Source organism: Zingiber officinale, chromosome 2A, assembly GCF_018446385.1.
Source record: "Zingiber officinale cultivar Zhangliang chromosome 2A, Zo_v1.1, whole genome shotgun sequence".
Classification (NCBI taxonomy): Eukaryota; Viridiplantae; Streptophyta; class Magnoliopsida; order Zingiberales; family Zingiberaceae; genus Zingiber; species Zingiber officinale.
This window is the reverse complement of record NC_055988.1, coordinates 153,614,224-153,630,442: the sequence shown is the minus strand read 5'-3', so window position 1 is coordinate 153,630,442 and position 16,219 is coordinate 153,614,224. Positions and strand designations below refer to the sequence as shown.

Here is a 16,219-nt window from a genome sequence, read left to right as displayed (position 1 = left end):
AATACTTTAACCTACTTGAACTTTTCTCCTCGTGCCAAGTGTCCGGTCAACCTTAACCCACTTGGACTTACCGTCTTATGCCAAGTATCCGGTCTTCCATGACCCACTTGGACTTCCACCAGATGTCCGGTCACCCTTGACCCATCTTGATTTCCTCATGCTAAGTATCTGGTCAATCCTTTGACCTACTTGGGCTTCCCAACACCATGTGTCCGGTCAGTCTTGACCCACCTAGATCTCCATGTGCCTGGCTTCACTCACCAAGTCTTTTCATCCGCCTAGCTTCACTCATTAGGATTTTCATCTGTCTAACTTCACTCACCAGGACTTTCACCTAGCTTCACTCACTAGGATTTTCATCTGCCTGGCTTCACTCACCAGGACTTTCACCTAACTTCACTCACTAGAATTTTTCCACTGCCCAACTTCACTCACCAGGACTTTCACCTGCCTAACTTCACTCACTAGGTCTTTCACCTGGCTTTACTCACTAAGATTTTTTAACTGCCTAGCTTTACTCACTAGATCTTTCACCTGACTTAACTTACCAGGATTTTCTAACTGTCTAGCTTCACTCACCAAAACTTGCTTTTACCTAACCTCCAGTTAGGGCTTTCCCAGTCAAGTGTCCGGTCAATTCTTTGACCTACTTGACTCTTCTTCACATCTAACAGGTCAATCCTTGACCAGAGAGGAATTGTATCAACAATCTCTCCAATCGGATGATTACATCTGTAATCTCCATGTATTGTCAAACATCGAAATTCAAACATCAAGACTCAAGTTTGAGCCAACTCAAGCTTAGTTAACTAGGTCAACCTTGACCTACGAATATTACACCAACAAATGCATGTCTGTCATCTACATCACCATGTCAGTCTACTTCCTCGTCGCCATCAACAAGTGATTTAGATGATAATGCTCCTCGTCGCATGCTTCCCGTTAGTGACATTTATGAACGTTGCCCACCAAATGCAATTCGTTATCCCCTTCCACGAGCTCTAGTGGTCTCCTCAAAATCTATTGAACCAACTTATTTTACAAACTTAAGGATTTTCTAGATCAAAGACTGACTCGTCTCTATTTCACAAATATAATGATGGATCTATGATATTTTTTCTTATTTATGTGGATGACATTCTAATAACCGACAATGATCACAAGGGTATCACAACTTTATTAAGTCTTCTCAATCAAGAATTTCCTACTCGAGATTTGTGTATTGCTCTTTTTTTCTCTTGGTATTGAGCTTATTCCACATGAGGATGACTATCTTCTCTCTCAGAGCAAATACATTATTGAACTTCTTCAAAGAGCCAAAATGGATGGAGCATGTCCGGTCTCTACACCAATTGCTATAAACAACTCTCCAACTTTATCCTCTCTTGAATTGTCTGATCCACAAATTTATCGAAGTATTGTTGGAGCCTTACAATATGTCACTATCACATGCCCTGATATTACTTTTGTAGTAAATCGTGCTTGTCAATTTATGCATACTTCAACTAAACAAAATTAGGATAATGTAAAAAGAATACTTCGTTATCTCAAAGGTACTATTCTACATGGTCTTCTATTATCTTGTTAATCGTCTCGAGATTTACATGCATATAGTGATGCGAATTGGGCAAGTTCTCCTGAAAATAAATGCTCTACTAGTGGATATGTAATATTTCTTGGACGAAATCGTATCTCATGGAATTCTAAAAAGCAACCTACGGTATCTCGTTCAAACACTGAGGTAGAATATAAAGCTATAGCAAATACAACGTCATAAATTATTTGGCTTCAATCACTTCTCTCTAAACTTCATCTTGCATCAAATATTGCATAAAAAATTTGGTGCGACAATATTAGAGCAACATATCTCAAAGCAAATCCAATCTTTCATGCTCGTAGAAAACATGTGGAAATTGATTTTCATTTTATTTGTGAACGTGTGGTAACTCAACAGTTATCCATCTCTTATATTTCTGTTGAAGATCAAATCACTGATATCTTTACTAAACCATTATCCAGACAACATTTCAACAAGTTAGCAAGAAAACTCAATGTTAAAGACCTCCTGATAAGTTTGTCGGGGGTTAAAAGAGATAAAAGAGAATTACCAGAATTGACCAGATCAAATCACCAAATTAAATAAATTAGTATTATGATTATTCTAATAATTCTGTTATAATTATTAGAATAATTCTGTTATTTATTAATTAGTCAATTGACCAAGTATTTTTTGAACATTATATATTGTATTGTCCTTAGGGCAAACATCAATGAACAATAAGATTTATTATTACTCTCATGTTATTTCTTTCTCTCTTCCTATTTTTTTCTCTTTAATAGGTGTAGCCCTTTCGAATAAAGATTTGCATGAGTCGCGAGTGGGGAAGACGTCTCCTCGCAACTGCAAAAAAAAAGACACCTACCTCCAAGGAAGGAGATGTTTAAGGAACACCCTTCTCTAGAGGAGACCTCGAACAAGAGTTGCCTCATCATTTTTGACAGTCACAACTGGCGAATACATTGGGTTGTTAGATCCAGAAGATCATCTATGCCACTTCGAGAATGCTTTCCTACTATATTAATACGTGGATGTTGTTAAGTGTCGAGTCTTCCTGACTACCTTGTTAGATTTGGCCCAACTGTGGTTCAATCGACTCCTAGCCTCATCTATCAATTACTTTGATGACTTTAAGGTTGCTTTCTTACACCAATTTGCTAGTAGTAAAAGGTATCAAAAGATATCTCTTAACCTGTTCACCATGAAGCAAAAGTTTTAGAAGAAAGTTAAACCTATGAGAGATGTTGGTAAACTAGAGTCGTGCTGGGACCAACCTTACCGAGTCATTCACTGACTCGACTGTGAGTCTTATTACTTAGATGATCCTCAAGGAAAAGAATTTAAGCAACCTTGGAATGTAATGTATCTAACGCCTTATCGTGTATGATAAACCAAGGACACCCATTCAGTATTTTTTTTTTCTTTTTTTGTCATTCATCTTTATAAATATTCAGACTCTATCAAGTAAAATTGAAGTCTTTCGTTTGTAGGATGGTGTGATTAATAGAAAGGGGGGGGGTATCGATCCTTCTTTTTCTCTTTTTATTGTTCATTTGTTCATATTTTCTATAGAGTTAGTACTTATAGTGGAATATAATAAATAATTTTAAGAAAAAATACTCGTACATTTACTTGGTTTCCAATCTCTCTTGTTTAGTACATCTAAGGTCTAAGTACGGGAGATGCTTGTCCACTAGATCTTATATTTTTCGGAACTTTTCTGGAAGCCGATAAACCACTTACATATTATTATCAACCACAAATAGATAAATAGTAAAGCATAAATATATATAAAATATAAAAAATATTGGAGCTCCATTTGGAAGTATCGAGCACAACACACCTCTCTCGGAGCTTCCCTTGTCTTAAAGCTTTACAGCATGTTTTCCTCAAGCACAAAGTTAAAGATTAGTAGAAGAATTGTCGTTATGAATGCTTTGTTTGTTATTCCTTATAAAAACTTATTTTGGGCATCTGGAAGGTCTTCCGAGCACCCCCAATAGTGCGTCTATCCGATCTGAGTTAGTTGTTGCTTATCCATCTCCGGGTGTTTGGAATCCTTCCAGGTGCCTAGACTAAGGTTGAGCAATCAGTTTAAACCGAATCGATTAACCTGAAAACCAAACCGACCAAACTTTTTCCGAGCCAACAGAACAGACCAACCTTTTTTGAAAGAATCGAACTGATAAAACATTGGTTAATTAGATTTTGACCTAAATAACTTTTTTTTTTTTTTTGGGGGAATTATGAAACCTTTATCCTCACTTAGAAATGTATGTGAGAACTTAGAACAATTGTTCAAGAAGTTTAGGAATGCTAACAAAATTTCAGATTATTCATAGTTATAATTATTTCTAGGTAATTATGAGCTCCATTGATATATTACATAAGTTTTAAATTTTAATCATTTTATTTTTAGAATAATAAATGTAGCTCCGCGGTTCAATAAATTATCAAAAAAAAAAAATCAAAATCAAAATAGCTCCCCTATATTCATAGAATTAATTTATGTGCATTTACAAATTTAACTCAAGAAAATACCTAAAACTATTTACATTTTTACATATCACAAAATTAAATAACATTCTTACAATAAACCATAAATGATCTACAAGTTCCAAGTTCCAAATGTCACTACATTTTCAAAGTTCACAATTAGGAGATTACAAGTTTTGCCAAATGCCAATTAAAATTTAAGAGATGATACATATAATTTAACTTCTACATAAATTACATTGTGAAGATTAAAGATCACATTGCAATCTTGATTCTAATTGCATGATATGACAAATCTTGATTTTTACACGACGTGGCAATGTGGAGATTTTGTTTGGTCCTTAAAACCTTGACGTGTGATGTACTTAGCTTGTTGATCAAGAGCTGAAAATTTGATAATTACTATCTAAACAAGATAATTAATTTAAATAAAATATAATATTTAAAACACACCATTGATTATTGTATCATTATTATCCATGTATCAGTGTTGTAGAAGAAGATGAGTCCATAATCTTTGAGAATTCTGACAAAAAAATTATAAGTTAAATAAATAAATATTTTTAAATTTACAATTATAAATAAAATCTAACTATATTTTTCTTAAAAAGAAAAACTTACCACTTTCAAGATTTTCCACATCCTCTAAACTTTCTTCAAAGTCAATTGATTGCAAACTTAACGAAAGTCAATTTTGAGTACAAATAAAACTTTCTAATACCCTAGGAGCTAATCAACTCCTACAACAATCAAGTACCTTACTACCAATACTGAAAGCGGATTCTGAAGGAATTGTTGATATTAGAATAACTAATACATCATGAGCAATTTGAACAAGTATAAGAAATTTGTGATAGTTTTGCTTCCACCATCCCAAAATGTCAAAAGTATTACAATACTCTTCAAATATTTCATTAAGATACTTGTCTAATTTTGACATATTACTGTCACAAAAAAATTGTGCCTTTTATTTCTTATATTTGTCAATGATTGATTGTCTTTTCAATTCTATTTGACTCATATTTTTTGGAGCATTGTTATTATCAGATTCTGAAATAGATAAAACTCTTGAAGTATTACATTGAGGCTCCATTTTTTCTTTATAATTCTTGTACAAAGCAAATAAAGTGTCCTTTATTATCTTTCCTACTCTTGCACCCTTCTCATCTTCATATAATTCAATCAACATAAATTCTACAAAATCTAATTTATGCCTTTGATCAAGCACCACTACAATATAAAGCAACATATTCATCTTCTTAGGATCTCCCCAATATTTGTCAACTTTACTTTTCATTTTAATTCCCATTGAATACATGTGAAGATCATTACTTTCTTGCCACTCCTTCAAGATGGTATGAATAGAACTAATCTCATGTGCAAAAGTGTTAGATATCACATACAAAGATCCTGAAACTTTTAATGTTAGATCATAACAAGTCTAGCTAGCATTATTCCAATCAACACTTGTTGGCTTCCCATCAAAAGTTTTCAATTCTCTTTTAGATTTACCATTTGATTCAAGTATCATATCTCCATTTTCATTTAAAATAGCATGTCAATCTGTATATTAAAGGTCTAATTTAAAACATGGATCTTGTTTACAAATCTATCAAAAGCTCTTTCAAATTTTTGAGCAGTATTCAACATCAAGAAAGTTGAGTCCCATCTGGTCGGTACAACTAAACATAATGAGTTCTTGCTTTTAATTTTTTCAATCTCTACATATTTTTTGAACTTGTTTAATCTAGAGGGAAGTTGCTTAACATATTTAATTACATTCCTAACCCTCATCACAGATTGATTTATATCTTTTAAGCCATCAGTAACAATCAAATTGATTATATGAGCTACATATCTCTTATGAACATATTCTCCCTTCAAAATAGTGGAATCCCAATTAATTATCATTTTTCTAAAACTATTGATAACAATATCATTTGGACTTGCATTATCAACTATAATAGTGAAAATTTTGTTGATTCCCCAATCCCTCAAGAAATTTTCAATGGATAAACTAATTGTCTTACCTTTATGACTTGTAATTGGACAAAAAATGAGAATCCTTTTTTGTAAATTCCAATTTGTATTGATAAAATGAGCTATTAAACACATATAATTGATTTTTTGAATTGATGTCCATGTATCAGTGGTCCAAGAAACTCTTTGTGTTGAATCATGCAACAAGCTTTTCAATATTTCCCTTTCAACTGTATATAATTCAATACAATCACGTGCAACTGTCCATCTTGAAGGAATTTGAAACATTGGATATACCATGGCCATAAATGCTTTAAATCCTTCTCTTTCTATATTTTTTAAATCCTTCTCTTTCTACAAATTTGAAAGGGAGTTCATCCATTATTATCATTCTAGCTAATGTTTTTTTAGATGCATCTTGATCAAATTTACAAGAAGTCAAACACACCTCACCCTCTCTTGAACCTTGTCGTAAACTTAGTTGTGCTTGAGTTGTTTGAACAACATGAGGGTGTTTTTTACATGAGCTAATATGAGATCTCAAGCTCATTGTTCTATTTTTGTATGGATCATAAAAAAAAATTCTTTCTCACAATATTTACATTTGGCTTTAATCTTTGATTCATCATTAGTAAACATTGTGAAATGATCTCATACTTCACTTCTTGGTTTTATTACTTTTTACTTGATTATCTTTCCTTTAGAATCTATATTTTTTTTTGTTATCACTGAAGAATCGATATTAGATTGTGGTACTGAACAACTATTATCAACCTCCATATTTCAGTGCAAATATGGATAAAACAAGTAAAAACCATGAATGTCAATAACATATTAGGGCGATCATAGGAAAACAAAGCGATAACAGTAGCCACAGAGCAATAATCTATTAGGGTAATAATTGTAAAAATAGAGCAATAATACACAAATAGAGCAATAACCTAGTAGGCCAATCATAGTAAAAACCATGAAGGCAACCCATAATACGTGAGAGACTACTGAACTAAGCACATCATTTATAAATAACTTGATGTTTGAGTGCAAATGGATGTGACCTGAAATTGAAAGATGGCCAATGAGGTGAGGATGGAGAGACCAACAAGGAGGATTGAATGTCGTCCGAGTCTCTAAGTTGTTGCACTTCGGGGCATGAGGACAAAAAGCCTCACCGATGGTGAGATTGACGGGAGGAGGGGATGGCAGACGGATTTGTGGAGTAGCTGTGTGATGGGGGAGGGTCGGCTGAGGACGATGGAGATGGGAGTCACGGCGTTAGCGAGAGGTGAGGAGCGAATGAAATTAGGGTTTACCAGTTTAGTTTAGAATTTAAGTTCTGGTTTGGTTCGGTTCATTGATAATATATCTATTTAATCAGTTTAATGAAATTTCGATTTTCAAAATCGAAACCCAACATATTAAATCAATATAATTGATATTTCTTTTAAAAATATTGCTAAATTAACTTAACCGAACTTTTAATTTCGAATTAGTCGATTAATTTAGTTTAACTGAATTTTTATTTATCCCTAAATGCATGATACATTGTATGGACTATCTAAGCTGGTCTTTTTTTGGCCCAAAAAGGTCTTGTTGAGCCCACTCATCATTGAATTCAAGAGAGAGAAGTTTTTGCTATTGCGTTTTTGACAAGGGAACAAAATCACTTCCTCTTAATTCATGTTCCATTTTCAAATGATATTAGATTAAAAAATTTTAATTCGGTCTTATAAAATTTTTCATCAATTATAATTGATAAATCGAGAAGGTTCACAGTTAATAATCCATCATCCCAATGTTGTTAGATTAATTATCCATTAAAAAAAATTAATTTAATATTTTACTAAAATTATGACCAGATTCTTTAGATATCTGATAAATTAAAAGATGATCCATCATTGTATCATTGCCTGAGCCATTTAATCAATAAATTTATCTTTTTGTGTTTGCCACACGATGGAATCATGCTTCCACAGTTAATTAGATATTCATCAATCAATTTTAAACTACGCGGAATTAATTTTTATGATGCATTTTAGAATTAATTTCCTCGATAGGAAAAAATCATGAAACGTTGGCTGTGGAGTGATATATCGTTTGTACTTTAGTGGTCGGTGTTGGTTATATGTATCCTTCTCATTCGTCCACGTATTCTTCTACAGCACTTCGTCCCTCGGACGTATCGAGCCCGTCGACTTTCTCCCGTGCCATCCTTCACACTAGCTGCGTCTTTTGCTCGACTTCCTGTGCTCCTAAGCTCCTGTACACTTAGACACAAGGTTAAATATAGCAGAATCTAACTTAACTTATTTGATTACATCAAAATAATCTTGGGGTATCAACACTTTTTGCTTGATTATCTTTCCTTTAGAATCTATATTTTTTTATTATCACTGAAGAATCGATATCAGATTGTGATACTGAATAACTATTATCAACCTCCATATTTGAGTGCAAATATAGATAAAACAAGTAAAAATCATGAATGTCAATAACATATTAGGGCAAACACAAGAAAACAAAACAATAACAGTAGCCATATAGCAATAACATATTAGGGCAATAACTGTAAAAATAGAGCAATAATAGCAAAAATAGAGCAATAACCTAGTAGGAAAATCATAGTAAAAACCATGAAGGCAACCCTGAGAGGCTACTAAGCTAAGCACATCATTTATAAACAACTTGATGTTTGAGTGCAAATGGATGTGACTTGAAATTGACAGATGGCCAATGAGGCGAGGATGGAGAGACTAACAAGGAGGATTGTGTTAGAGTGTATACTAAAAGCCTAGCTTTTGGTATAAACATTTATCTAGAAATAAGAATCACATTGGTCAAATGTCTACATTTATGATAAATGTAGTTGTTCAATTAATTTATATTGTAGATAACATGGTGTGTGGTGTCACACACAGATGATCATGTTATCAGTACCTTATAAATTATAAACAGTAGCTCACGACCATAATGGAAAGGAACAAACCATTGGAAGGTCGTAGTGTAATTAAGTATCAGTTTATCTTGACTGTATAATTACACTAGTACACTCAGAGTATATTGAGTAGGACCATTTGAGGTCGTTTCTTTTATACTGACTTTATAAAGAAACAAAGACCTCGATTATTATGGAAGTGTGTGCTTTTAATCCTAATATAATAACAAGCACATATATTTGATATTTATTTCTTTAATTTATCAATGGGTGAGATTTAGTTCGATAAATCAATAAGCCCGATAAGTTGGGAAATGGTATCACTTATAGTGTGTGTTGTTAATTATAAAAGGAAACTGTGTCCTAGAGATACTAGGTTGATAATGTCCTCAAGAGGAGCTCATAAGGATTGTCATGTTAAACCCTGCAGGTGGACTTAGTCCGACATGACGATGAAGTTGAGTGGTACTACTCTTGGAGCTAGATATTAATTAAGTGAGTTGTCAGTAACTTACTTAATTAGTGGACATTTGTTATCTTAAACACAGGGAAACTAACACACTCATAATAAGAAGGAGTCCAAAATGTAATTTGGGATTGGTGCGGTAGTTCAATAATAGTTCTTTAGTGGAATGAATTATTATTGATGAAATTAAGTTGTGTGTTCGGGGCGAACACGGGATGCTTAATTTCATCGGGAGACCAAAACCAATTCCTCCTCTCGGTCCCTATCGTAGCCTCTAGTATATAGAGATTTATACCCACCGCATACCCACCTTCTTACCCATCCAATGGGGCCGGCCAAGCTAGCTTGGAACCCAAGCTAGGGCCGGCCAAGACCAAGTGGATGAGCCATGTAGGTGGCCGGCCAAAGCTTGGGTCCCAAGCTTAGGTGGCCGGCCACTAGAATATTAAAAAGGATTTTTATTAAAATTATTTCTTATGTGGATATCATGATTTTAAAAGAGAGTTTAAAAATTAAAAATTTCCTTTTATAGCTTTCTACAAAAGATTAAGAGAAGAGATTAATCTCTTTCCTTATTTGTAGTTAAAAGGAAAATTTTAATTTTTGATAAAACTTTCCTTTTTTGAAATCATCTACATGTTTAAAAGAGAGTTTAAAATTTGAAATCTTTCCTTATTTGTTGATTAAAGGAGGATTTTAAATTTTAAGAAAACTTTTCTTTTTAATCATGTTCATGATTTAAAAGAGAGTTTAAAATTAAATATTCTCTTTTATAAGTTTCTACAAAAGATTAAGAAAAGATTTGATATCTTTCCTTATTTGTAGATTAAAAGAGATTTTAATTTTTAGAGATAACTTTCTTTTTATCCACATGTTTAAAAGAAAGATTTTAATTTATTAAATTTCCTTTTTATAAACCAATCATGAAGGGATTAAATTATTGGAGAAATTTTATAAATTTCCGAAAACAAATTAGGAAGTTTTAATTCTTGTTTTAATTAAAACTTTCCTTGATTTGGGGCTTGAGGTGGCCGGCCATTGTATTTGAAAAAGAAAAATATTTTTAATTAAATAATTTTTCCTTTTCAATGAAAAAAAAAATTAAGAAAATTTTTATTAAATTTTCCTTATTTGCCAAGACCAAGGATTATAAAAGAGGGGTAGAGAAGGCTTCAAGGTTAATGATCTCTATTCTTTTTCTTCCTCTCCTCTTTGGTTTTGGTGGCCGGCCCTATTACTCTTCTCTCCTCTTGTTGGCCGAAACTTATCACTTGGTGGAGCTTTTGTTTGTGGTCGGATCAAGGAAGGAGAAGAAGGAGAAAAAGCAAGCCTCGTTTCTAGTATCCCTTGGAGCATGGTGGTGGTGGCCGAACCTCTTCATCCTAGAAGAAGTTTTGATGGCCGAAACTTACAAGGAAGAAGAAGGTGCTTGGTGGTTCTCATCTAGGAAGATCGTTGCCCACACAACGTCCGAGGTTAGAAGAGGAATGCGGTAGAAGATCAAGAGGTCTTTCTAAAAGGTATAACTAGTAATTTTTGTTTCCGCATCATACTAGTTATTTTTGGAAATAATACTAAATACAAGAGGCATACGATTCTAGAGTTTCGAATTTGTTTTCGATATAGTGTTCTTTTGTTTTTCTTTCCCTTGTGATTTGATTGTTCTTTTCGGTTAACCTAAAGTTATTTTAGGAAATTAAATATTATCTTTCCATAAAAGGTTTTGTCTAGTCGGTGGTGGTTGCTCCGATATCCAAGAAGGCCATGTGCCTCGCCACGTCAGTACTGGGAACCAATTATGGAAATTAATATTTAATGGAATTAATAACTTAAGGTGATTTGGGTCGAACGTGTTAAGTTCCGTAGGAGACCCAAGTCAAAACCTAAAAGAACGAATAGATTAAGTTTTGGATCAAACGTGTTAAGTTCCGCAGACGATCCAAAATTTAATTTAAAAGAACACATAGTAGCTAGGAAAAGGTTCAGACCTTTGTACAAAATTTTTGTACAGTGGAACCTTTAGATTTTCCGAGTAGCAACCAATAGATTGAACGTCGTCTGAGTCTCTAAGTTGTTGCAACACTTCGAGGCATGAGGACAAAAAGCCTCACTGATGATGAGAGTGACGAGAGGAGGGGATGGCAGACAGATTTGTGAAGTAGCTGTGTTGGCAGGAGAGGGAGGGTCGATTGAGGATGACAGAGATGGGAGTCGCAGCAAATGGGAGTTATGGCGTTAGCTAGAGGTGAGGAGCAAATGAATTTAGGGTTTACCAATTTGGTTTAAGATTTAAGTTCTAGTTTAATTCGGTTCATTGATAATATATCTATTTAATTGGTTTAATGAAATTTTGATTTTCAAAATCGAAACCCAACATATTAAACTAATATAATGGATATTTCTTTTTAAAAAATTGAACTTCTAAATTAATCGAATCGAACTCAATCGATTTAGTCGATTAATTTAATTTAACTGAGTTTTTATTTATCCCTAAATGCATGATATATGGACTATCTCAGCTGGTCTTTTTTTTTCGCCCAAAAAAGCCTTGTTGAGCCCACTCATCGTTGAATTCAAGAGAGAAATTTTTGCTATTGCGTTTTCGAAAAGGGAACAAAATCACTTCCTCTTAATTCATTTTCCATTTCCAAATGATGCGTCAGAAACAAATTTTAATTGGTATAAGATATTTCATTTAAGTTGATTAATTTTAGTGGTGATCAATTTGGTCAGGATAAATTGAGAAGTGTCATCTGTTGGTGCAGTAAGCATCCGATGATCGAACCTCAGTTTTGATAATGACAAAAGGATTCAAAGTTAAGATTCCTTGTTATCTAACGTGGTTAAATAAGGTTTCAGGAAAGTCCTAACTGCGGTTAGGCAAGGGAAAATCCTAAGAGGGGGTAACCTTAGGTCCTAGGGGTGGTAACCCTAGGTGAAGGAAAATCTTAAGGGGGGGGGGTAACCTTAGGTCCTAGGGGGCGGTAACTCTAGGTGGAGGAAAACCCTAAGGGGCGGCAACCTTAGGTCCTAGGGGGCGGTAACCCTAGGTGGAGGAAAACCCTAAAGGGCGGCAACCTTAGGTCCTAGGAGGTGGTAACCCTAGGTGGAGAAAAACCCTAGGGGGCGGTAACCCTAGGCGGAAAGTCCAGTCGGTTTGGAGGACCGGACTGACATCAGGTAATCTCTCCTGAGGGGAGTAGGTGAGGACGCGTTTCCCGTAGAGGGAACAATAGGCGTAGGGTCGACCTAGGGTTTTCGGTTGGAAATCCGAAGTCAGACCCGGACAGTCCGGAGACTGTCATAAACATTCTTTTATTATTCATACTGTTATTTTGTGCTAATTTTGTGTTGCAGGATATTGTTTGGGACTAACAAGTCTTGCAGGTACAAAACAAGGTAGTTTTCCCTCGGATGAACAGTGTCCGAGGCGCCTCCATGGAGCTTGGAGGCGCCTCGGGTGCAAAGGATGAGCTGGCTGTGAAGCACCATTGGAGGCGCCTTGAAGAAGGCAGAAGGCGCCTTGGAAGGCGCCTTGAGTGAGGTTTAAGGCGTCTTGAATGGATGAAGTTCGACCAGATCAGATTTGATCCACGCGGAAGACCAGACAGCATGGAGGCGCCTTGAACAGCCTTCAAGGCGCCTTGAACAGCCTTCAAGGCGCCTTGAACACCCTTTATAAGGGGGTTTCGACCAGCACTTCACAACAACGAATATCAAGTGATCTCTCATCAACGTGCTGCTCCAAAAGACACTCCGAAGTGCTGCTACAAGTGTCCGACGACCCGAAGCTTCAGATTTAGCATTTCTTGTTGTCGGTATAATACTTATAGCTTTTAATTGTACTCATAATTGTAATCTTTTAACGAGCTTATAGTTGTTGCCCACCGGAAGCGATCAAGGATCGCGGGCCTTCGAGTAGGAGTCGTCACAGGCTCCGAACGAAGTAAATCTCTGTGTCCTTCTGTTTGTGTTTGTTTGTTTTTAATTCCGCTGCTTTAATTACTCTAACGCTGTTTTCAATTTCGATACGTACAAAATAGCCACGAGCGCTATTCACCCCCTCTCTAGCGCGTCTCGATCCAACAATTGGTATCAGAGCGGGGTCGCTTTGAACTGGTGCAACCACCATTCAAGCATTTTTCGTGGCTTTGTCGTTTGTATAGGGTAAAAATAAAACCTTACGCCTTTCATTTTTTCCCTCCAAAATTATTTTTGAAAAATTCATTTTCATCCTTTCATAGTTTATGAGTATTGATAAAATATTGAATTTGGCAAAATTTGAAATAATATTTTTTAAATATTTTTTAATAATATTTTATTATTTTTTCTCGAAACTGGTGAACTTCTATTTCTACCCTTCCATACCGCACTGCTAATCCAGGATCAAGTTCTGGTACATTTTTTTTTGCTATTTTTTGTGTGCAAGGTTCTTTTAAAATGGCATTCCAAGAAGGATTCTGCACCATCCGACCGCCGCTCTTTTCTCGCGAGGACTTTGGATACTGGAAGAACCGGATGGAATACCACCACAAGACGCAAGTCGAGATGTGATCCATCATCTAGACCGGACTCGAACTTCCACGTGACGACACCGGAGAACTTATCTCATGCATCAACTGGGATTCTAGCACAATGAAAAAAGTTGAAGCCGATGCCAAAGCAACCTGCATGCTACAATGTGGCTTAACCAATGAAGAACTAAACCGCATCGGCCCCTTCGCAAGTGCAAAAGAGTTGTGGCAAAAGTTGATGAAACTACACGAGGGCACTTCCGACGCTCAAGTAAGTAAGCATAATTTAATAAATGATTTATTTGAATTAGATGAGCAGAATAATACTACTTCAGCCGAGGAAGGTATTACGATGGTTGCAGGTACAAGTAAGACAGAGGAAAAGATATGGTCTGAGTCACTGGCGTACAAATAATACTACTTCTTATTATATTTTATAAGAAATATAATTTATATTATTATAAAATGATAAAAATGACCGTCACTGCCGGTTGGCGGCGAGTAGCGACGAGCGGAGACTGACTAGGGGTATATTCGATATTCAAATTTTGATTAACAATGACCTCTAATGCAATCGAATTACATAGTATTTATTTTGTAATTCAATTACAAAACTTCACTATCTTTTACAGATTATATTACATTACAAATTTAAAATTAAACCAAACAAAATAATTAATCTTATAATATAATCTTAATTATATTATAAGATAAATTACACCTCACCAAATATAACCTAAATCCCCAATTGCATCCAAGGCAGCCTCCTAGACTACAAAAATCCAATCCATACATAAAGACATGATGGAACATCCAAAGCTAGACTGCAAACTCATATGTATATATATATATCAATAAAACTTTTCTTGATCGGTTAAAATTGATCAATAAAAAAAAATAAAATAACAATTAAAATATATACTAATAGGATTATAATAATTTATTATCGACACAGGGGTTTATGAAGAAGATAAGAAGAGATCATCGTTATTTTTTATTCTTTTTTTAAAACAAAGAAAATTTTAATTAATATTCGAGGATTATCCTTTGTATAGCCAAATATATCATATTATTTTATTAAAAATATAGACTATTTACTAATTAATTTTGATGAAGTCTAAAGTAAAATTATGTCAATGTAATTTTTTCTTTTCACATTGAAAATAATTTTAAAACTTATTAGTAACTTTCTCTGATTATTTTTTATATAAATAATATGCACTATCATGGTTCTCTTTAGTCCCACATCTTAAGATTGGTAAACCGTGAGCGGAGAAGTTTCTATAATTACCTTGGGCCGGTGACATTAAAAAACATACATTTCTCGATCTTTTGGTTAAGATCAAATATAATATATGTTCTTATCAGTTTAATATCTGATATAAAATAAAAAATTAAATTAAACTTTTATCAGGAAGAGCCCGTTAGTAATTTACTATTGGGATTCTTGAGCGTTGTCCTCGTGTTACACTATAGTCATCCTAACGTTACACTACTACCCTTACCAAGTCCAATTTATGGGTTTGAGACACTAAGTTAAGCGTATTCACATATATTATATTACACATGCAATACGTGTGTGTGATGATTAAATTCTTAAACGGACTTAAAATATAAAAATACAAAAAAAATAAAAGAGAGAAATTATAAAAAAAATACTTAAATTATCAAAAATACCTTAAATACCAAAAGAATGAAATTACTACTACTACTAATAATAATAATCTTAGTATCCTCCTGTATTAGTCACCCTACGTTGAGAGATCTCATCCTAGAGTTTAGGGTAGTCTTAGATGATAACCCAGAAGGAAGATCATTTAACACCAAATCAATAAAATCTATTAGCATTTGCTAGAGTTTAACCTCTTTATCAAAATCAATTGAATCTCCATTAGGGATGTAAATGAGCCGAACTGAGCAGAACAATATTAAGCTCGAGCTCAGCTTGCTTAAGTCATATTCGAGCTTGAGCTCGAATCAAACTTTTATCACAAGGCTCGAGCTCGGCTCATTTTGGAATTACTAAGCTCACGAACAGTTCGAGCTCGACTCGTTATTAGCTCGATTATCATAATTAACGAGCCTAACTCGTTAAGCGAGCTCGAGCTCATTTTCGAGCTAGTTTTAGAACTCATTTTTGGGCTCATTTTAAAGCTTGTTTTGCAGGCTTGAAAACTCATTTGAATAAATATTCAACAAACCTAACAACTAAAATAATATAAACTCAACACATCATTGAACATTCCAAACTACTACATTAAACTTCCAAACTC

General features: G+C 34.4%; 1 pseudogene; it reads left to right on the top strand.

The window, feature by feature from the left end:
* Positions 1–15,261: 15,261 nt before the first annotated feature.
* On the top strand, positions 15,262–15,441 carry LOC122044501 (annotated as a pseudogene).
* The last annotated feature ends 778 nt before the right edge of the window (positions 15,442–16,219 follow it).